At 32.7% G+C, this 24,550-nt stretch overlaps 1 pseudogene; it reads left to right on the top strand.

Moving 5' to 3' along the window:
- The first annotated feature begins 4,534 nt into the window (after nucleotides 1-4,534).
- Nucleotides 4,535-24,193, top strand: LOC121105413 (annotated as a pseudogene).
- Nucleotides 24,194-24,550: the final 357 nt, after the last annotated feature.

Below are 24,550 nucleotides of genomic sequence, written 5' to 3' on the forward strand. Positions count from 1 at the left end.
TATCCTCTAAACAGACAAGATTACACGTCTACTAGAGCTGTGCTATTATCTCTAGCAATGCAAATACCCAGTAGAAAAATAAAACTAAGCATCCCAGATGATCTATTCTCTACTACAGAGTCACTATTTGTGACTAAAAGTTACAAATAACCTCCAAATGCTCATAGAGAGCTTGCTGTTAAGATTGGATTCCCAATTAATTCGGAAAACTGCAACATAGCAATTATTAAATGTGATAATCCTTTCTATGGTTTAATAGGTGTTTTTATGAACTCCCCTTATTAGGGAATATGTGCTTGTTTGTCCCTTCCTTAATACTAGATGCAGGATAGAGTCTAATAAGATCCAGCCTACAGCCCCATAATCAATAATACTGGCCTAGTCATTTCTCAGTATATTCTGAAGAGATTAATTCTAGGATTATGGTTTTTGGATGGCTAATGAAGTGAGAGAGGACAGCAAATATGAAAACGAACAACCTAATCGCCTATCTAAGTTAGAGATTCATTTTCATGTATTTGTTTCTGTGAGAATTGAAATTATGAACTGCAAACTTTTTTTGAAGTACCAATAGTATGTTAGACTGTCTCAGAAGTCTGTTGAGTGTTCCCTGAGGGAAAGTAATTAGCAAGTGCGTAAATTAATTTCTCTTCAAAATTCTATTCTCAGGTCTTGTTTCTTTTTCAGGTATCGTTAAGAGTTCTGTCATCTTGCCATTGTACAAAGGTTTATATGTTAATATGTATTTATTAAAATCTAAATTAGGCCCCCAACTTAGAATCGTGAATATATATGTATTGAGCTCAGTCTTTGGCATACAAATTTAGTTATAGGTATATACATTTTTTATGGTATCAGTTCAATCTTCAAATTAACAAGTGCATTTAAAAATTTGACTTTAGAGCTGAAATATGGTGTAGTCCTTGAATGTCAGAGTTCATTGACTTGTCAGTGCCCTTTAGCCAAAGACTACCACAGGAACATACCTGTAGTTTAGTAAAATTGATCATTTGAATTGTTGACATAACGAAGAGCATACACCATGGAGCCTTTGGTAAGAGGGTGTTAGGAAAATAACTTACTATGGGATTTAGCTCTGCATGCTCTTTCTTTTTAGAGAACATTTAAAGAAGAAGGGCTTTTACTCTCCGAAATATATGTTGTCAGAAAATGGGAGGAATTCTATGATTGGGTATGTTAATTTTTATTTAGAAGGTAAGAAAATAGATTGAGGCCAAATCTGTGATTGGTAAAGAAGGAGCAGTTACACATATCAAATAGGATAGAGGGATGTTTGGTCATTCTTGTGGTTTGACAATGCTTTTGTTTTTGTCAGGGTTCAGACACGACACGAATGGTCTTGTTTTTATTGTGATCCATCACAATCACAGAGTAATTTTGTCTAATGTCTGTTAACAAGAGAACACCACAACCTTACTGTGAGCTCCAGCCAACTCCTAATACCAGAATCCAAGCCAGTTCCCAGCCGTCTGTGGGCTGCTTTTCCTGGCCTCGCTAAACTTTTTTTTTAATATTCCTCAACATTTATAATATTTAAATAGTATATTTAATAACAGTTAACATAAGTGTATTTAAATAATTTAAGATTTTCTTGTAGTGGAGTAGATTCTGTATTTCCATATTTTTGCTCCAAAAAGTTATTAGCTCTAACTATAATCTTCATAATATTAGAATAAAATTAAAGTCTAAAAATACTACATTTTGCTCAAATGACTCATCTATTTGATAGACATATGTTTTCAGCCCGTAATCAAACTTTATACCCAATGCCAAAGCGTTTAAAAGAATTTTTATTTTTACAGCAAACATCAAATCAGACGCAAACAGATTCATTATCTTCTCATCCCCTAATCCTGTGTCACCTGTGCCTTTGAATAAATTCCAACAAGTGCCCCAAGATATGGAAATTAGTGGATCCTTTAATCGCATCTTTGTAGGAGAATTGACTTTAAGGTACCTATTTCTATGCATGCAACGTAGTGTGTATTTTTGCATTAGAAGTTATTTTCTCAGAAATACTTTGTACAACTACAAAAATAATAATACTTACCAATTGCATGTAAATGATTAGTAGTTTTCACATTGTCTTTACTATAAAGAATCTTTTCAATAACGAAGGTAGGTTAAATAGAATATATAAATTGTCCACCACACATACAAGAAAATTGAGGCTCATTGTCATATCTATAGGCTCCTCAGCTTCTAGTGACAGAGTGAAGACTCGATCCTAGTATTCTGTCTGGCCTATAGTTTCATATTCTTTTATTTCACCATACCACACTACTTATACTTTATTATGTAGCACCAGCAGACCAAATAATGCATGACTATAATTTTAAAAAGACTTAATATTTAAAAAAAAAAACACAAATTTAGTCCTATGAAATCCTGCCCTTTATCCCAGTTTTACCTCTCAGGTTCCCACTGAGTCATCACCTGAACTTCCGTCTTTTCACAAATTAAGCTTTCTGCTACCTACTAAGAATTTCGATCACCAAAAAACACCTAGACCTTGTCAGAATAGAGCATCTTAACATTAATATATTTTAATTATGTAATCAGCTATTTCACTGTTTCAGAGAAGCTTAGTTTGTTGTTGTTGTTGTTGTTGTTAGATGTTTTGCGTGCTCCATTTGGGAGGAAGTAGTAAAATGTACCTAGGAAAGGCTTACATGCCTATTTTAAGTAGAATATCCTTACTTCCAAGTATATATATATAGAAGGATTTCAAGCTTCCATTTTATAGACTGCAAATTACAGGGATAGTTGTTTTTCTCCTTAATTAAAAAAAAATCTTTGTGCTATTAGGGTATAAAATTTATTACTCACTATTTCCCCATAATCAGTCTTTCACAATTTGGATGAAATTACTTTTTTCTGCTCAAGAGAAATGTTACACTTAGTGTATTTGTCAGAATAATGATTCTTAAGCAAGTATGTGATTGGTCTACTCAAAAGAAAGGAAAATTATTTCTAATGAAATGTTATTTTTTTTAAAGATTTTCTGTTTCTATGTGGAAAATATTAATGGCTGACCATAAATATCTTCAAGTTGAGTATTCATGTTCAGAATTAATTTATATTACAAACAGTATATTTTTAAATAAATCCTCAATAAATAAGAAATATTTGTATGGCTATTGCCTTTAGGTTACGGAATTCTTTTCAACTACATTATGAACTTTGGAGGCCATTGTTACACTGCAGTTATAGCTTGCAGGCGGTAATTGCTAGGGTTCCCTCCTGATACTTATCCCTTTTCCAAAAACCAGACAAATGACAACAACAAGGATATAGTTTACTGTAGTAGCAAGCCTTGTCAAACTTTAAAACTTTTCTTTTGGAAACTTATAGCCCATCCCTCTTCATACCTAATCATCTTTGACCTTCATGTCTCCTTATTTTTCAACCACAAAGTGAGAGCTGCAAATTGAACTAGCGGATTCTTCTATCAGAGAATAGTTTGAATTAATTTGTTTTCAAGTATCTAATAAAAATTCTTATTCTGACATTGATTCTATCTTCAGTTTATTGAAATAAAAGGTTTTTAAATTATCTTAGATTAACTGTAGTATTTGTCATCATCCAAAGTGCCCAGCAGCTTCTTAGGTTACCAACCAATAGCTGATGTAATGTATGTATAGTGAGGTAGCAGAGGAATCAAGAGGCATTGCTCTGCTATTGGGCATGTCTTTGTCCATGTATATAAAATAGAAAATTTTCTCTAGAGATATAGCGTCTCCATGATAGTTTTTATCGAGCCAGAAAATGAAATTGCAATGAACTTATGTGAATACTCTAGAAAAGGTGATATGAGTCTATTAAGAAACTATTTAAATTGAAACCTATCTTTTGTAGATTTCTGCACATTATAGCTAATAATGACTCAGATTTTTATTTTGAAGATCATAATATCATTATTTAGCCAAAATGTATATTGAATACAGATAAACTATCTAAAAACTTTATATCTTGCAGCCACTTCATTAGGTATCAGCCAAACTGAGTTCAGGTACTTTTGGAATATATATTCTCTTCAAGACCTACTCTTCCTGGAGACTGCTGATTAAAATAGAGGGTCTGTATATGCCAACATCCTAGTTCCACTGCCATGATCATGAGCCTCTCTGAGCCATAAGAACCAGTAGTCATATGCCTTTACTATAGTTACAGCCATGCCTAATTCAAATGATTTTTAAAAAAAAACTGACCAAAAAGAATTTCTTTAAATATTAGTAGACTTTCTTTGTAGTTTTAAAGCAATTCAGCTTTAAAAATTTTATTGATTGTAATAGTTTAAGAACAGTTACTGCATAAAGCAATGTTTTTACATTGATTTTAATAATTTAGTGGTTTATGTACTGCTTTTATGCTAAGAGGCATTTCATATTCATATTGGCTATTTGCTTATAATCTTTTTCTTCTGTCTCCAAAACAAGTATAAGACTTGTTTCTATTTTTTAGCAATTAAAAATATTTTTTGTGTTTTTCTTTTTTATGCCATTAGACAAATGAAAATGATTTAAGAAAATTTTTTTCCCAGTATGGGTCTGTTAAAGAAGTGGGAAGACGTAAATGACAGAGCTGAGTGTCCAAAGGGTTAGTATCATTATAGAAAGTACATAGAATTAAACAATTGTGTTTTTTATTGGATTATTGGGTTTTATATAACTTACTTTGATTCCATTTTTTAAAAAGAGAATTTCATCCCCCTCTTCTTTTCCTCAAACCTTTAATCTCCCATTTCGTGTGTGTGTGTGTGTGTGTGTGTGTGTATTTTGAGAGGGAGGACACTGTAACATTCCTTAATTTATTGGGAAGTTATTCTCTCATGGGCTGAAGGACCATTCAAAGTTAGGTAGCAGCATTTAATGTTGAGTAATGTACAAGTAGCTAAGGAACCAGAAGCTAAAGGAATCCTCAGATACTTTTGGAATTGTGTGCTTGCTTTTAGACTAGAGAGAGGTTTATTTTGAAAAAGCTGGCATAAGAAATGCCTCTGTGTGTTTTGGCTCTCAGAGACCTAAAGAACTAACTCGAGAAATACAACTTTAATGAGAATGATTTTTAATTGCCAAATCAAAGAGAATGAAAACCGAGAAGAAATCAGTGTATTTGTCTAAAAATCACTAATCACCTTATAGCTGTTTCAGTGGATTTGGTATATGCAAAAGCCAAATTTCAGAGAAGAAAGAGGTAGTTGACATAGTGTACTCACTCTAAGAAGTTTGACAGCAAAGTTAAAGAAAATGGGTAAAGACAGCGGAGATCAGTGAAGGATTGTGTCTGTTATTGAAAGAGAGGCAGGACATTACATACTTATAGACATAAGAGAAAGGACCAGTGAGGTGGATAAAAATTATACTAGTGTTCCACATTTAAGTATGTCAGCTTTGTTAATTTTGAAGAAATGATTCTGCAGAGAGGTTACTTAAACAATTGAGATACTTCCTCAGCTGACAAATAGTATTAGGATGAGGTGAGATTGTACCACTTGTATTTGGTTAATAGAATTTGCAATATTTTTGGTAATATCCATTTTTTAACCATTAAAACACATGAAATGTAAACTGTATTTTTATGCCTCTTTCCACTGGGTGGGTATGTGTTCTACCAAAAAAATTTTAGCATAAAATATATTTCCTTAGCCCTTGTTTAATGTTTGGGCAAATAGGAAAAAGAGAAATTCCTTCGCTTAAAAAAAAATAAACTTTCTATACAATAGAGTAATCATGAATCAAAATAGTAGTCAAGATATTTATCACTACCTAGTTTCTATATCTAAATAGAAATTATGCAGGGGATATACTTTTTATTTCTTTCATATCTTTTGTCTATTTTGGCTTTTGATATTGCATACATAATATATTTGTATCTTGAACATTATATGAATTGTACTCTGCAGGTAACAATTATATATGAAAAGTAGATATAAAATCTATGATATATATATTTTTAATTGATTTATGCTGGGAAATACTAATTACATTATCAGTTTATTTGTGCTAATAATAAATAATACATCTGTATACTGCTTGTCAATATAAAAATTATTGTGTTGAAATTTTTATTTTTTATTTTTTTCCTACTCTGATTCCTATTTAAGCTAAACTTCTGTTATTGTAAAAGGAGATTATTGCTCTGTACTAAAAATTTATTTTATCCTAATTTGTAAGCTAGGACACGAATCCTTCAAGCTTTCCTGCCTTATATACGGCTCAGATCTGAAACTGTTTTAAGATCCTGGGTTGTTGTTTTTTTTTTTTTTCTTTTTAGTGCCCTGACTCTAGGAGGAGGTGACAGTGTTATGCTCTGAATGATTCTCTAAATTTTGCATGATGGTGCACCATAAAAACTGCTCATTCCTACAGTGGCTCATTCTTTAAAAAGAAATTTAATTTTTAATATAATGCTAATGAAATGTTCTAAGAAAATAATTAATGTATTTATTTAGGTATGGTTTCATCACTTTTGAAACACAAGAAGATGCACAAAAAATACTAAAGAGGTAAGATCTTGATGTACTTAACTCATTTTTGGAGTTTCTTTGAGATTAATCTTTGTATTTTTTTCTCATTATTAGCATTCCAGTACAATGATTGATTGCTAGAAAAAATTTTAACTTATTTGCATCTCAAGATTAACACTGAGTCCTCCAAAAAATTGAATTAAAAGAAATTAAACAGGGGCTCCTGACTGGCTCAGCTGGTGGACTGTGCAACTCTTTGGATTCCAAGTGTTGTAGTTTTGAGCCCCCAATACGTTGGGTGTAGAGATCACTTACAAATTAAATCTTTAAAAAAAAAAAAAGATTAAACAAATTTTATCTACAGAAGAAATTTAAATTCCAGTAAAATCATTGCATGAGTATGTGTTTGCTATGGCACTTTACTTCATTTGCTTACTAAGAGAATAGATGTTTTCTGAAGTGTTAATAGCACTTTGAATTCCTAAAACACTACAAACAGAATTTTTGTGTAAAATTGGTCTGAGATTATTTCCCCTCTTTTTATGAAAAACTTTATGTAAGCTAAGAACATTCATAGAAAAAGTCTAGCTTACAGTTCAGTGTACTAACTTTAAATTTGACAAATGTTACATTTAATTTCTTTAGGAAAAATAGAGTTTGAATTGTGCATTATTAAATCACACGTGGTGTTGGATCCCATTATTCATAGTAGTTATGTTCTATAAAGTTGCCATGAACACTCAATTAGCAAATATGGGACTGTTGCTCCTTAGAAGAAATACAAGGTTCACACAAGTTTCTGCTTACATTATTTCCATCAACCAGTCAATACATAACTTTGTTTTATGTGTGCTTCCGTTTAAAGACATCATGTTAAATATATATTATTGATTCACTAACATTGAACTCCTGGCCAACAGTGGTATAATCTCAGGCCTGAATTCAGCTTATTTTAAAAACATTTTCTCCATAAGGCAAATGACATCTTCTTGTGCTTAGGAACATTAGCCAGCATTTCAACACTACACTTGAGGGCCATTTAAATACCAGCAAAATTAAAAAAAAAAAGATAGCAGAATTTCAACATAAAAACACAAAAATGCATAAAAACATGGCACTAAACAACATGAAGCAAACTCTTGTTTAAGAACTGAGACAAAAGGTAGAATGTTAGCCTTGTTTGGCCTCAGCCTGGGACTGCGTATGTCAGGCAATTCAAAAATCTCCACCTCTGTGCTCATGTCCACTAGTAACCACTAAATTGCCACAAGTATTGATTTTAGGTTACAAATAATTTTAGTGAATAGGTGAATTCCCAAATATGGGCTCTATGAATAGAGGACTGACTGTATTCCAATTAAAGAACTGTGGTCAAAGCATTGGAACCGCAGATCTCTAAAACCCAGATGTTTTAATATCCAAAGACTTTGTCCTTTCCAGTATTCTTGTTGCTGCAATGTTATAGTCTGAATTTTTAAAATTGTTTCTACGAACACTTTTCATTATTGGTTTCCATAGTAGTACCAAGATAATAAAATAATTTTTTCTTATTTTGTGGGGCTGAAAAACTTAATTATAAGGATAAGAAACTGAACATTGGTCCAAAGAATAAGAAAACAACAAGTGTGAAACCTGTATATTGCTGCTGAGAACTAATGTATTTTTCAGTGGCTTTTTGCATGGTTCTTTTTGAAATATTAGACTTTTTTCAAGAACTTAATTAAAATATCAGGCTTCTTTCATTTAATAAAGTTATTTTTAACAAAGTTGGTAATCAAATGAATACTTCTTACCACAAATTAATATATGTTAGATTTGGAGCAGAAGGGAAAATTTTTACAGAAATAATGGTGCTTACATATATTGCATATAGTTACATCTTTAAAGGAAACTCTTCTACATAAAAATATAATTTAGGGGAAGAAAGGGATAAAGCAGCAAGTTAATCAGAAGGGGGAATGAAGCATGAGAGACTGTGGACTCTGAGAAACAAACTGAGGGCTTCAGAGGAAGGGGAGTGGGGGGAATGGGATATGCTGGTGATGGGTAAGGAGGGCACGATTGCATGGTGCACTGGGTGTTACACGCAACTAATGAATCATCGAATCCTTTACGTCAAAAACCAGGGATGTACTGTATGGTGACTAACATAATATAATAAAAAACATTAAAATATATATATATATATATATGATTTAAAATTCAAAGTAATTAGAAGTATTTTTGGTACTCTATTAGAAATTTTTCTGAATTAGAAAAGTAATTTTAAAAATTAGAAATTGAAGATACTGAAAGTAAAAATATAGAACCAGTATCAGAAACTCTAGTTGCTGAGTAGATACTAGCCCAACTAGATATGTCATAATTATGAAGGGGAACAATTCCTAAAGCTTTAGAATTGGCAAAGTTGTGCCTTCCTCGAATTTCTGATTGTTGTCTACTTTTTTCACTCTATTTATTATATTAAGCATCCTTTATGCAGTTGCTTATACAAATATTTATTAAAATCCATAATAGTTCGTGGTTAGAAGGAGATACATAAAATTAGTAACCAATTTTCTTATTCTTCCTTAACTGTGTCCTAGTGTCTACTGGGACGTTTAAAACATTAGGTGGTTATTGTATACCTGTTAACAAATTAATAGTTGTGCTCATTTGGACTGTTCTATTTTTGACTTAGAAATTAACAGTTATGGGGTGCCTGCTGGCTCAGTTTGATTTAAGCAACTGCCTTTGGCTCAGGCGATCTCAGGGTCTCATGCGGCCAGGTCCCACATTGGGCCTCCCTGCTCAGTGGGAGCCTGCTTCTCCCTCCTCCACTCCCTTGCTTGTGCTCTCTCTCTTTCTCTCTTTTCTCTCTGTCTCTGTCAAATAAATAAATAAAATCTTTAAAAAAAGAAATTAACAATTAACAAGTTTAATTTTGACTTAGCATATTGTTAATTTAGAAGATAACTGAAGTGTCCTTAGTAGGTTAGTTCCAAGAGTTAAGCTGTACCATGTAGTAACAGTTCTATTTTACCAGCAGTAGGTATAAGTAGTAATGTTCATATGACCCATAAGTTACTTTAAAAAAAAACCATAAATCACTATGCTGAATACGTTCAAACAGACGGTAAATTTGAGAAGTATAGGGTTAATAACCAAATGAAAGCATTAATTTTCAAATCCAGGACAAGTTGACTCCAAAGCTCTTTTTATACTTTTCTGCAAATAAATATTAAGTATAAAAAAGTGAGATTTACAAACACGGGTATTTTATCTCAATTTTTTCTCAAATCTATCGCTTCCATCTCCGTTACCAACATTCTAGTCCTAGCTACCCACCTACTTGCCTTGATTACCCGGAAGAGCCTCTACTTGCTTTCTGAATCCAGTTTTGGTACCTTCCGCCCATCATATACAAGGCAGCCAGAGTTCACATCTTTCAAAGATACATTTTAGGGAGGCGCCTGGGTAGCGTAGTCATTGAGCATCTGCCTTTGGCTCAGAGGCGTGATCCCAGCGGTCTGGGATCGAGTCCCACATTGGGCTCCTCTAGCTGGGAGCCTGCTTTTTCTCTCCACTCCCCCTGCTGTGTTTCCCTCTCTCGCTGGCTGTCTCTCTGTCACATAAATAAATAAAATCTTTAAAAAAAAAAAAAAGAAGTGTACATTTTAGGGGCGCCTGGGTGGTGCAGTTAAGCGTCTGCCTTTGGCTCAGGGTGTGATCCCAGTGGTCTGGGATTGAGCCCCATCAGTCGACCTCCTCTGGGGCCTGACTGTCTTCTCTCCACTTCCCCTGCTTGTGTTCCCTCTCTCCTGGCTGTTTCTCTCTCTCTGTCAAATAAATAAAATCTTAAAAAAAAAAAAGTATGAATTTTTATATTATTCTCTGCTTATTTTGAGCTGTTCTTTCCTTTTCTTCCTATACTTTAGCCTTCTAGCCTTCTCTCAGTTCCAGAACATACCATATTCCTGATATACATTATTTTCTTTACCTAGAACGCTCTTTGCCATCCCATTCCCATCCCGATCTTTTTTTTTTTTTTTTTTAAGATTGGGCAAGGAGCCCAATGTGGGATTGAACTCACAACCCTGAGATCAAGACCTGAGCTGAGATCAAGAGTCAAACACTTGGGCGCCTGGGTGGCGCAGTCGTTAAGTGTCTGCCTTCGGCTCAGGGTGTGATCCCAGCGGTCTGGGATTGAGCCCCACATCAGGCTTCTCCTCTGGGAGCCTGCTTCTTCCTCTCCCACTCCCCCTGCTTGTGTTCCCTCTCTCGCTAGCTGTCTCTCTTTGTCAAATAAATAAATAAAATCTTTTAAAAAAAAAAAAAAAGAATCAAACATAACCAACCCAGCCACTCGGGTGCCTCCCAATCATTCTTTTAATGCTCAGCCCAAACATCATTTCACAAATTCAATACAATTAGAAAATTCATACTACCCAGTGTAATACCTATACTATCTCTTAATGTATTTATCAAAATTTTATTTAATTAATTAATTGTGTAATAAGTTAATAACTATTTTCCCCACGGAAACTAACTACACAGCATGTCCAATTTTTTCTTTTTTCTTTTTGGTTGTATCACCAGCCAAGTTCAATGCCTTGTAATAAATTACTCAGAATTTATTTATTTACTTAACAGATAAACCTTGTGGTTCCTTTAGCATCTTTGAAGCAAAATCTATAAACCTCCTGAATTGTGTGCAAAATTTTGTTTGAATGTTATATATCCCTGAAAAGTGATTCATGGTTTTCATCATATTCTTAAAGGATGGGATTAAGAATCAACTACATAGCAGTAACAATACTATATGAAATATAGTGAATAAATATAAAACACTCGTAAGCTTAGTGCTGCTTAAAGTGGTAGGCCAGTGCTACTCCAGTGGTTTGCAGCCAGTAACAGTTCAGTTGGAGTCTGTCAAAATGCAGATCCGTAGGCCCTGTCCCCAGACGTACTGAATCTAAATTCTGCAAATCTGGCTCCTGAATTTGTATTCTAATAAACTGTCCACTTGAGGTCTAATGTATGTTAAAATTTGAGAATTACTGGTATAATGGAAGGAGGATTCGCCAGTTCCAGTAATTTACACTCTAAACTTGCTGGTCAAATACTTAAACTGACTTGCCTTATATAAATTTTTCAAGTGTTCTCTTTGACAAAAAATTTTTTATTTTGGGGGAGGGAGGGTTTTATAATACTTGCATCTGAGAAAAGAGATGGGAACCTGGTACACTACATGAAGATTTTGGACATGTTTGCAATAAGCAGCAGTTATAGCAAAGGGAGGCTGAAGAATAAAAGAGTCATAGCCTCAATGATAGTAGATCCAAGATTTGTAGGGTGGAACCAAAATGTCTTCAGGAAACCTTTTCCAGCTTCACTGCCTTCATCGTCTTTGGCCTTTTCAGCAAATATAGGTCTTACTAACCTAGGAAATTCATTACAGTGTCTATATAGTCTTCAGTTAACTTCATATATAATTTATATTTGTAAAAATAATGACCTTGCTGAAAATAATGTAAATTTTAAGACTCAGTTTGATTACATTGCTATTAAAATCTAAATTGGTGAATTTTTAGTATTCTTTATTGAACTTCTTTTTCTCTTATTCACTTTAAGCTAATAAAAGCTCTAAGAGAGTGAGTTTGAAAATACATACTTTGAAAATACTTTAACATATGGAATTTTTAAAAATTTACAACATCGTCAATTTTACTAACCATATAGATGTGTTAAGATAAACATTTTCAAGTGTTCAGAAATTATCTTTTCAAAGTTAAACTGAACATTTTAATTATTATTATTTAATCTTTGCTTTAGGTTTCCAGTATAATGCCAGCAGCTGGAAACATGTACCTTCCAATCAACTCAACTGGATATCCCTTTACACTTTATCATAATGGTGTTGCTTATTTTCATACTCCAGAGGTAACCTTCTGTCCCACCACCTTGGCCTGTAAGTAATTTTCATCTTGAAAGGGTTTCCATCTATTCTATCAATTTTTTAAAACATTTATTTTCTGAAATATTTCAACCATAGACAAGTATGAATAATAATATAACAGCCATGTCCTACTTTTTTAATAAATGTTAACATTTTTCCATTTTACCCTAAGTTCTTTTAATAAGGAATGAAATATGAGAAATTCAGGTAAAGTCTGCTTGTCCTCACTTTCTTACCCTCTTTTCTCCTCAGACATATCCAGAATATATAACCAGAATATCTTTCTTATCATTTTATGTTTTTACTACAAATGTAGGTATCCTTAAACAATAAGTAGTATTGCTTCTTGGGTGATTTTTAAACACTATATAAATAATCAGTTTTTCTATTCAACATTATGTTTTGCGATTAAACCATGTTGATACTAGTAATATTAATTACTTATTTTAATATTTAATAATATTCCATTGTACGAGTGTATATCCTCTTATTGATGGACATTTTTAAGTTTTTCTGTAATCAAGACTACAGTGAACATCTGAATCTTGTATGTATTATGTGAGAGTTTGCCTAGGAAAGTAGTCTTTAAAGTTTTTCACTTGTATATCTCTCTAAAATTTTCTGAAAAATTATGAATACTCATTTTTAATGTGATATCTGAAAATTTATCATAATTTTAAATAATTTAGGAATGTAACATATTATGTATGTTGTATACCTAAAACCAACATATTATATGTCAGTTATAATCCTCAAAAAAAAAAAAAGGATGGAAAATGTCTAGAACTCTGTTAACAAAACTAGTCGACCAAATAAAACTAATCAAATAAAACTTCATTTCTATTAGAAAATTGTAACTTTTAATTATTTTAGTTATTTTTAAGCTCAGATAAATGAGTTAAGTATTCCTCTAACCATCATGTAACCTATTTTGTTCTCTGATGAAGTAAGGGACCATCTCCCCTTTAATATTTCTAATACAAGCTTTTTTGCTTTGCTTCACTTCTCTCATTTTCAAGGGCATTGCCTTCTTGAATTATCTATTTGTTTGATGCCCTTTTGGTATTTATATTCCCAAACAAAGCATTATAACAGATCCAGAATGAGAGAAGTGTGACCTTGCATCATGAAGGAGAATGGTAATTGTGGAAAGGGAGTTATGAAAGAAGACAGACACATTGTACACAGACACATTCACAGATGAAATCAGGGAAGAGTACATATGAAACTTAGGATCTAAAAAATTAATACTCCTAAACCTATTCATGCCTATTACCACTGGAAAAATTTTTGTATTCCCTACCTTGGTCTAAGGCTACCATATATATGCATAGAAGTCTAATCACATTATAGAATATACACATCTTTTTTTTTTTTTAGAATATACACATCTTTGACTAAATGTTGCCAAAATATACCAGATTACACTTTAGCTAACAGTTTATGAGAGCTCCACCATTCTCCATAATCTGCCTAAACTTTAAAGTTTTGTCAATATTATTATGAAACAGTATTTTGTTTTTATATCTTCCTAGTCATTGGTAAAGATTGAACATATTTCAGGTATTTATTGGCCATTCCCTTTTTCTTCTGTGAGGTGCCTTTTCATATCCTACCTTTTATCTTTTTCTACTGGGTTTATTTGTTTTTTCTCTTTAATTCATTATATGAATTTTGTGAGTTCTTCGTGGTGGGTGGTTTTGTCCATTAACCTTTACAGGGGTTTTTTTTGGTCATACAATAATTATTTGTTTTGATATGTTAACAAATGTATTAATGTGTTTTCCTTTATGGAAATGGTTTCATCTTTCGGTCTCTTATTTTTAAACAAAACACTTCCAGGGGCGCCTGGGTGGGCAGTCATTAAGCCGCTCTGCCTCGGCTCTCAGGGCGTGATCCCAGCGTTCGATCGAGCACCACATCAGGCTCCTGCTGGGATCCTGCTTCTTCCCTCTCCACACCCCTGCTTCTGTTCCCTCTCTCGCTGGCTGTCTCTCTCTGTCAAAAATAAATAAAATCTTTAAAACAAAAACAAAACAAAAAAAAAAAAAACACTTCCAAAAAAAAAAGAATAAAAAATTTAAATTAAAAAAACACTTCCTTTATTACAATATATTCTGTATTTTATTTTAAAATACTATACTATTGCTGTTTTACAAAAACACTTCCAAAAAGAATAAAAAATTTAAATTAAAAAACACTTCCTTATCACAATATAGATATTCTATATTTTATTTTAAAAATACTATAGTACTGCTGCTTTTCACATTTTAGATACTTAAATCTGAGTTCATGTGTTGACTAATCCATCCTCTTTCATTATTTTGGAAATGAATCCTCTATGAAATGCCACATTTGGGGGGTGGGTTTCTTCTGGGCTCTATTCTGTTCCATTGGTGTGTTTGCCCTGCCCAATTCTGTTTTAATTCCTATTGGCTAGAACAAGCACTAAATCTGATAGAGCAGTCCTGTCACTTTTTTTCTTCAGGAGTCTCTCGTCTATCCTTAAGTCTCTACTTTTTATAAATATAGATTTTATAATCCAGCTTGTTCAATTTTTGTGAGAAGCCTTTGTTGGATTTTTATTAGAATTTGCATTAAATGTGTAGATTAATTTGGGTATAATACTGAAATTTACCATCCACAAACACTTATTTAAGTCTTTTATTTCCATCTGTCAATAAAATTCTTTTTCCATAAAATAAATTTAGCACATCTTTTGTTGGATTTATTCTTAGGTACCTGTGGTTTTGTTGCTTTTTATGATGGTGTATTTTTAAATCATACGTACTAATAGTTGTGACTTGTATGTAATAATGCTTTTTAAATAGTAACATTTGATCAGTAACCTTCCAAAACTTTGATATAGACAATCATTTATGATTTAGTATACTTCTGTTTCTTTCTGCTCTTTTCTCATTTTATCTCCATTGAGTTACTGCACCAGCATTGTCTCTGCTATAGTATTTATAGGATAACATGACCTTGTTCTTAAAAAGGAAACAAGTTCAGTGATTCACACTTCAGCTTTATATATACTTATATAAATACTTAATATATGCTTATATATATATGTACAGTGTACATATTTATGTATACACTCGTAGGTTTTGGAAGATATCTTAGCCATAACCAATGTTTCAACCTCAACACTATTGACATTTTGGGCCGGATGATTCTGTGTTGTTGGAGGCTAATCCCTGTACATGGTAGGATATTTAGCAGTGTCCTAGTCTCCCCACATCTTTAAAAACCAAAAGTATTGCCAAATGTTCCCTAGGGGCAAGTCATACCCTGATTGAGAATTATTGCCCCAAATCAATAAGGAAATGTCATATTCTGTTTGCTAAGAATGAAAGAATATTGAATTTATCATGAAAGGGTATTGAATTTTAATAAATCTTTTTCTATATCTGCTGAGATTTTTTTCTCCTTTATCTATTAATAGAAAATAAATAATATAGTAAATTACATTATTCTTTTTCTAATGTTCATCTTGGTATAATTTTATTAGCAATTATGTTCTGAAAAACTGTACAAAACTAGTGATACTCATTTGTGGAGGGAGGGAGTGAACATTAAAGCAAAACTTAAAGTAGATCCCATGTTAGAAATTGAATTTTTAATTGCTATTATTAAAGCTTATTTTACCTATCTTATAATACAATTTGCCTGCTTTGATTAATGGTCTTGGTTTTTACATAATATATTTTAGGGTATTAGTACTTTGAATAATGAAGTGTTAGTGTGTAATTTCTTCAAACATAGAGAAACTTGATGTTTATTAGATGAATTAACTCATTTAAATGTCAATAATTAATAAAATAGATTTGATAAATGCTTCAGTAAGTACGATATTTGCCTTAGTTAAGTGTATAACAAAGGAGTAGGTTTAATTATTTGTGCAAGCAGGTGGGAAATCAGTGGCAAAAATCAGATATGATTATTCATTCAGTTCTATGTTGTATAAACATTATCTACTGCTGGTCTCATGATGGAAATAGCAGTGTCACCGTAAGTCCAGCTGTCATTTTCTTTTTAAATATTCTCTTTAGAACTATATTTTATAATCTTTGGACTAAAAGCAGCTTTTTGGTGGTTGTTTTAGCATTACCATGAAAAATGAAGCCAAAGAAAGTGGGAATACTGTGATGATTTTTAGTAGACTTAAGTGGAATTAGTCATACTATCAATAAGAGGTAGAAAAATGACATTTCTAATTATAGACCATAAATTCACTGGGTTTAGGTAACAGTTCAGGATAAATTTTATAATAAACTTATTTTTAAGGAATTTTGTCAAGGCCTAAAATAATTTTTCAATTTTTTTCCCCTCTTATAGCTCACGTTCTATATCTAGTTCCCTGTGATGGTAGTTCACAGCCCAGTTTATCAGCAACCTGCATATCACTACCAGGTAAACATGAAATCACAATGAAAACTCTCTTAATATTAGTCCTTTTTGGTTAAGTTTCCATTGTATTCTTCTCTTGAAATACTCTAATAATTAAAGAGATAGTTAAGCCTTGATAGCAGTGCTGGCTTTTTTTTTTTTCTTTTATGGGGAACTGAACAATATATCATACAAAGAAGATGAAATGTTTTGTTCATTTAACCAAATGTAATGAGGTTGGTTTTTGCTCCTCTGGCTAACATTTAATCTTAAAAAGTTTATAGCAAACAATTTCCAAAACAACATACAGATACACATATTGGATCCAGGCTGATTTTTAGTGTTATTGTTAACATTATGTCACTTTCTTTGCATTATTATCTTAACAATCTATACTAAAATAAGTAATATATTATGGTTTATATTATGGCACAACTCTTTATAGTTAACCAGCACTCTTCATTAATTCTTATGGGAGAGCGAAGTTAATGAGCCATGATGCAGACCATTTCAGTATTTTGTAAATAAAGAATATTTGTTGATATACTCTCCACGGCCGCTTTGTACTACAATGGCAGAGTTCAAGTATTATGGTCTGCAAAGCTTAAAATACTACCCTCTGGCCCTTTATAGGAAAAGTTTGCCAACCTCTCATCTATTGCACTACACAAATAAAATCACATTCTTTCCTACCTCTGGAATTGTGGAAGAGAATTTATTTCTCTTTTTTCTTTTTTCTTTTGAACTTTTGAAAAGACCCAGATTAAATGTTGCTTAAAGAATGTCTTTTTAGTATTAGACTGGGTTTTGGGGTGGTGGTATTCTAAATTCTAAATAAATTTACAATTTAAATTTATTTCAAATTTATTATATTATTATATATTAGTGTATATTATATATTATTATATTACAGTATTTATTTGTAAATAAACTTGTAAATCCTATTACCATGCTAAATATAAAACTAAAAGTGTTTCTTTTTTCACTTACTAAAGATGATACTTAAGACATATATTTAAAATATAACTTAATGAAATATATTTAAAATATAATTACTTTCCCTAGCTGCCTCGAATTTGCAGAAGTCCAAGACAGAAACATTAGGTACCAGATTCTTTTAATATGACAAGCGCAAATATTGTGATACCAGTTGGGGTCCTTTAGCTTATTGCCTACCTTTGAGCACATATGAGGGGAGGGATGAGATTGCAAGAGAGTTGTTAGAATGCTATGACATGTCCCTTCTTCCCAACCAAGTAAAGAAGACATCGAGAATGACTAAGAATACTTAATGTTTGTCCCCCGAAATTCAGTGTAGATGGTACTTGTGCCTGACCTCTCTAAAGAAGTCCAAGAGACAGGTGGCAGGGGGAATAAATTAATTACAAATTAAAGTCCCAAGTAAGCTAAGTTGGGCTAGTCTCTGGAGGCAGAGCCTGGAGAGAGAGACTACAGTGAGAATGTGTTGAACTTCTACTCACAACAAGCAAAGGGTTTATGTGTCCCAAGAGCAGAGAAATGAACCTCAGAAGAACCCTTTTCAAAAAATTTTAGGTGATCCCAATAAAGAAAGAACCTGTGTGAAGTAGACTTACTAGAATTAGGGCTAGAATTGCAGTTAGAAGCTCAGCAGGGAGGGGTGCCTGGGTGCTCAGTGGGCATCTGTCTTCTGCTCAGGTCTCGTGATCCCGGGGTCCTGGGATCAAGCCCGGTAGACTCCTCTCCTCTGCTGCTTCCTTGCTCGGTCTCTTGCTTGCTCTGTTCTCTCTCAAATTAATAAAGAAAAATCTTAAAAAAAAAAAAAGTTCTCAGCAGGGAGATCCAAAGAATCAGTATAACCCTAACTAGAGGCCCCTGGTGACCTCAGTCAGTTAAAGCTGCACTTTCAGCTCAGGTCAAGGGCTTCCTGCTCAGTGGGAGCCTGCTTCTCCCTCCCCTCTTGCCTGCCTCTCCCACTGCTTTGTGCTCTCTCTCTGTCAAATAAATAAAATATTAAAAAAAAAAAAAAAAAAAAACTACCTAACTAGAGAGTCAACATTTGGAAACTGCTACACCCCAAAAGTGATCTGTCCCAATTTTTATCCTGGGGCAAGAAGAACAGCTCAACACAGTGCTTTTAAAGGTCAGGGGTGAAAAAAATAGAGTTGCTTTCTTCTTGCACGCCATTGAGTCTAGCTGCTCCTTCATTATATTGATTACATACAGCTATAGCTCACTTGATGTACTCAATACATTCTTGAAAGTCTCTAATACAGTTTAATTTTTATAGTTTGACCCCGGTGTTGGCTTGACACAACTTATAAAATTGGAAGTAATGATTACCTAGATTATTAGGAAAGATTTTGGTACCAATTTATAATATAATATTTGTAAATATAAAAAAATCATTTCACCTCATATATTTTCTTTTCTAGGTATACATTCATCATTCTGCCTCTTTGATAAGAATCTTCCCTTGTTCTTTCTTTTACAAATTCTAAGATTGGTAGCTTTATCAGTTTTTATTAGTCAAATCAGGTAATATGTGGTTTAATTAGCATTTATCCCCCATATGTCTATTTCATAAATAGATAGTAATTTCATTTCTCTAAAAACTATATATAAATCATTTTATTTCAGATTTTTATTAAAATATTTTCTTAAAAGATTATTATCCTGCCTCTTCTTGAATGTAGAATACAGAACATAGACTTCCATTAACTTGGTCATCATAATTACAGTGATGTCATCCATTAGCAACTTAAGTAGTTAGCACTAAATTAACAGTGATTCAGTTTAGATAGCAGATCCATGGCATCTTCTTACTCTACTTTTTCTGTTTTTTTACTTTATAATGAAAAAAGACGTTATTAAAATGGAAAATAACAAAGAATAAAACAGTTATTATTAAAAATAATACAACTAGTTTAAGAAATAAAAGTGTGCTATATTGTCATTTTACAATGAGTTTAAAAATTTGACCCTCTTTTATTTAACAGCTTTTTAATATATAATTCACATAGCATTCAATTCAGCTTTTTAAAATGTGCAAGTGTTTTTTACTAAATTCAGAGTTGTAAGTAACCATAACACAGTCAAATTTAGAACATTTTAATCAACCCTCCCCCAAAATCCTTACCCATTAGTAGTCACTCCTTCTTTTCCTCCTACTCCCAGCCTAGGCAACCAGTAATCTATTTTGTCTTTTATAGGTTTGCCTATTCTGAATATTTCATATAAATGGAGTCTACTATATGTGGTTAGTGACTGGATTCTTTCACTTAGCATAATGTTTTCACAGTTTATCCATGTGGCTGTATCAGTATTTCATTTCTTTTTATGGCTGAATAATATTCCATTATATGATATAACACATTTTTGTTTACTTTTCATCAAATGACAGACATTTGAGTGTATTCCCACTTTTTGTCTGTTATAAAGAATACTACTGTGATCATTCCTGTACAAGTTTTTATGTGGATATATGTTTTCCTTTGTGTAGGCCACTTATTACCTGGGAATAGAATCACTGGAGTCATATGGTATCTCTATGTTTAAAGTTCTGAGGAAGTGTCATACTGGTTTCCAAAAAGACTGCACCATTATACACCCACACCAGCAGTTTATGAGGATTCTAATTTCTCCACATCCTTGTCAACACTTACCATCTTTTTAATTATGGCCTGCCTAGTGGATACAGTGGATATAAAGTGATATCAATTGATTTCATAAGCTGAGGCTAATGATGTTCAATATCTACATATGCTTATTGGCCACTTTTACATATCTTCTCTGGATAAATATCTATTATATCTTTTACCCATTTAAATTTGGGTTACTTGTCTTTTATTATTCAGTTATAACATTTTCTTTATATATTCTAGATGCGAGTTCTTTATCAGATATATAATTTTATCAATGTTTTCGCCATCCTTTGAGTTTATTTTCACTTACTTGGTGGTATTCTTTGTAGCACAAAAGTTTTTCATTTTGACCTAAGTCAATTTATCTCTTTCTTTTGTTGCTTTGTTGCTTGAGCTTTCATGTCATAATTTTTTTTTTGCCTAATTTAAACCCACAGAGTTACACACATTTTCTTCTAAGAATTTTATAGTTTTAGTCTCTTACATTTAGGTCTTTGACCCAGTTTGAGCTAATTTTGTATATAGTTAGAGGTTTAGGGGGATCCAGCTTCATTCTTTTGCATATAGGTATTCAGTTTTGACCCTTGTTTATAACCTGGTGGGTTTTTTGTTTTTTGATTTCATTTTAGGCACCTGCACAGTGTCTACCAGGACATTGGCAGTGGGGTGTTCCTCAGGTAAATATTAACTTTTTTCATTCTGTTTTGTGAAGACTGAGTGAATATTAAAGATCAGGAGAAATAGATTTGAGATATCCTGCTTCTATTTAGTAACTGTGATACCTTTGCAATTCATTTAATCACTATATTCTTAGCTTCCTCATTTGTAAAATGGAAGTAATGATACCATACCTTTGTAAATTCTTTTCCTGATCTTGGTGAAGATCACGATGAGATCATGTAAGTGAAAGCATTTTATTAAAAAGTGAGTACTTATATAAACATGAAAAATTAGTTTTTATTATTATGGGAAAATGTATCATTTTTTCAGTTGTACTTCAATTTTGCTTCAGTTTGCCATGTGCTCCTAAGTAAATAAACCATCTCTCAACTTTTGATACAAATAGTATACCACCAAAAGACTATAATGACATTTCCCACTTCCATGTGAAGTCTCAAAGCTGAGAATAGATGTTTATGCCAACTCAAAATACTATAAGTTATATTATTACAACCTTTGATAGTGGTTTTAAATAACTATTTTCTGAATTTATAAGAGGTTCTGAAGCTTCTAAGAACTTTAATATTTACCCGATTGATAAAGTTCTTAATCACATCTACACAATTGAAATTTGTAACAAGATAGGTCTATGCTATCCCTGGAAAGAACTTCAGCAAAAATGTGAAACAATTATTTCTGTCATCTGTTGGGTAAGTCATTTGGTTTTTAATTGAAGTAACTAATCATAGTTGAATTAAAAATATGGTTTGTTTAGTCTCCTGCCTCTTCTGCTCCATTCTTATACCTGCAACCTTCTGAGGTTTATCAACCAGTGGAAATGCGCAAGATGGTGGATGTGTTCCTCCTCCGCTATCTTTCGATGGAAACTTCAGTTCCAGAGGTATGCATTAGTCTCAAGGTAATTTTATCTATAACTGTCTCATCTTAACATTTCTTTTCTTTTTCTTTTCTAAAAATATTTGTTTAAGACCCTCATGGAAGCTGCACGTGTTTTTTCTTTGATTTATTCACACACCTTTCCCCTTTTATATATATCTAAGAATGCTTCATCTTAGACTTTTTTTATTAACTAGTTCTGAACCATTTCTAAACCAACTGTTCACTGTACTAGGCTAATCTCTGACTTGATCTCCTTTGAAAGAGTAAGATACCAAATATTTCTTTTTCTGCTTGCCTGTCAATCTGTATTGTTACTAACATTCTGTCAATTAAGCATATTAAAATTCAAAAAATCTTAAAAACTTCTTCCTTCAGATATGTGAATCAAAAATATTTCATGTGTACGTGCGATGTCAGTCAGTTAAGCATCCAACTCTTGATTTCAGCTGGGTCATGATCTCAGGGTCATGATCAAGCCCCCTAAGTAGTTGGGCTCTGGCACACAGTCAGGAGTCTTGTCAGAGTTCTCTCTCTCCCCTCTGCCGTCCTCCCCAAATAAATAAATCTTTAAAAAATATTTCATAACTACAAATTGTAAATGTTATCTTCAGTGTCTTTAAATTACGTTCCCAAACCATATTGCCTTAGCATCTATGTGCCAAGAACTGTAAGGAGATGTTTTAAATCAGTGTTGTAAAAGATTAGAAAATTAGCACCCACCTCCCAATTAGAATGTATTATCTTTTATATTGCCGAGGTTTATAACATTATGATGCTCTGGAACAATAATTTTCACAGTTGATCTTAATGTTACTTATCACTACTTCTACCAGGATTTCTCTGTTTTCATCTCACCCTCAGTTCATTACTTGCTTGACTAAATCTGCAAAGTACTCTTTGTTGAAGAAAGCTTGTGGGTGCTATATTCTCTGAGCTCTTACATGCCTGTTTGTGTAACATTTTTGTCTATAAGTCAGAAAGACACCGCACTAGCTATAAAATAGCTGCATCATACTGCCAGAATAAAGTACCACAAACTCGGATGTGGCTTAAACAACAAATATTTATTGTCTCACAGTTCTAGAGACCAGAAGTGAAGATCAAGTAGCTGCGCAGAACTGGTTCCATCATGAGGGCCAATGAGGGAAGCATCTGTTTCAGTCCTCTCTTTCTTAGCTTGCTAGATGGCCATCTTCTCCTGCACATTATTTGTCTATCTTTATGTCAAATTCTCTCTCAATTTTTGTAAGGCATAGCAATCATACTAGATTGGCGTCTACCCAAATGACCTATTAACTTGATTAGCTCTACAAATACCTCCTGTCTACAAATCAGGTCACACTCTGATGTACAGAGGTTAGGACTTCAACATACATTTTGAGGAACCAAATTCAACTCTTAACAGTACTGTTTTCTTTATAGAACTTGTAGCCTACCCCTTTTCTGGTGTTGATGTAGCCATTAGCTGTCTTAAGCCAGTCTGATTCCCCTCCCCCCCAAATGTAATTTGCTTTTCTTCCTGCGTGCCTTGTGCATGAGGTGTATTGTTTTGTTTTGGGGTGTTTTTTAAGATTTCTTTTTTTTTTTTTTTTTTTGAGAGAGAGAACAGAAGAAGGAGCAGAGGGAGAGGGATCAGTAAATTCTTGCTGAGCTCAGAGCCTGACGAGGGCTCAATCTTAGATCTTGAGATCATGACCTGAACCAAAATCAAGAGTTGGGCACTTAATTCCATGATTTCCCCCGGCGCCCAAGGGTGTCTTTGTATATACTATTCCCAACTTCTTTTCTTAATTCTTCAAATCCAAGCATCAACTCCACTAGAAAACTTTTTCTGACTCCTACAGTTTTCTTAAGCTAAATCAAGTAGTTCTTTTCTTTTCTTCTATATATATTTCATAGGACTTACAGTAGTTTTGACTAGTTCAACTAGTTCCCTGATCAGTCTATAAATTAATTAAAGATAGAATGTGTTCTTTCATTTGTGTTCCTCCATTGTATAGCAAAGTGCCTAGTACATTGCAACTTTGAATAAATACTTTGAATTAATAAATGAAAGGTAATACATTTTTTTAACATACCTTATTCTATCATGGAGTTCAAGCAACATATCACCAGGTTTATGCTCAAGTGCCATCGCTATGCCTGCACCTGATGCAGCCTGAACCAATTAAAGTAAGAAGTTTGTTTTGATTTTTAATTATTTTTCAGTCATATTTCAAGTTTTTCAAATTTCTTTTCTGAAAAGAAATAATTTTGAATATTTATATCACATTTGTGATCAGAAGAACAGAATTAGTGAATTCTTTCATGTGAAGAACATACAATTCTAAATTAACTATAATTTTTACAGTTAGTTTTGAATAAGTTATGAACCACACATGGTAAAAATGTTTTATTTGCTGTAATAAAATATATATAACTATACTTTTGCCATTTTTAAATGTATACCTGAGTGGTATTAATTACATCCATAGTGCTGTGCAACCATTACCACTATCTGTTTCCACAGTTTTTCATTACCCCAAATAGAAAATCTGTACCCATTAA

This window comes from Ursus maritimus, unplaced genomic scaffold (assembly GCF_017311325.1).
Source record: "Ursus maritimus isolate PB19 unplaced genomic scaffold, ASM1731132v1 scaffold_1, whole genome shotgun sequence".
In the NCBI taxonomy this organism is placed as follows: Eukaryota; Metazoa; Chordata; class Mammalia; order Carnivora; family Ursidae; genus Ursus; species Ursus maritimus.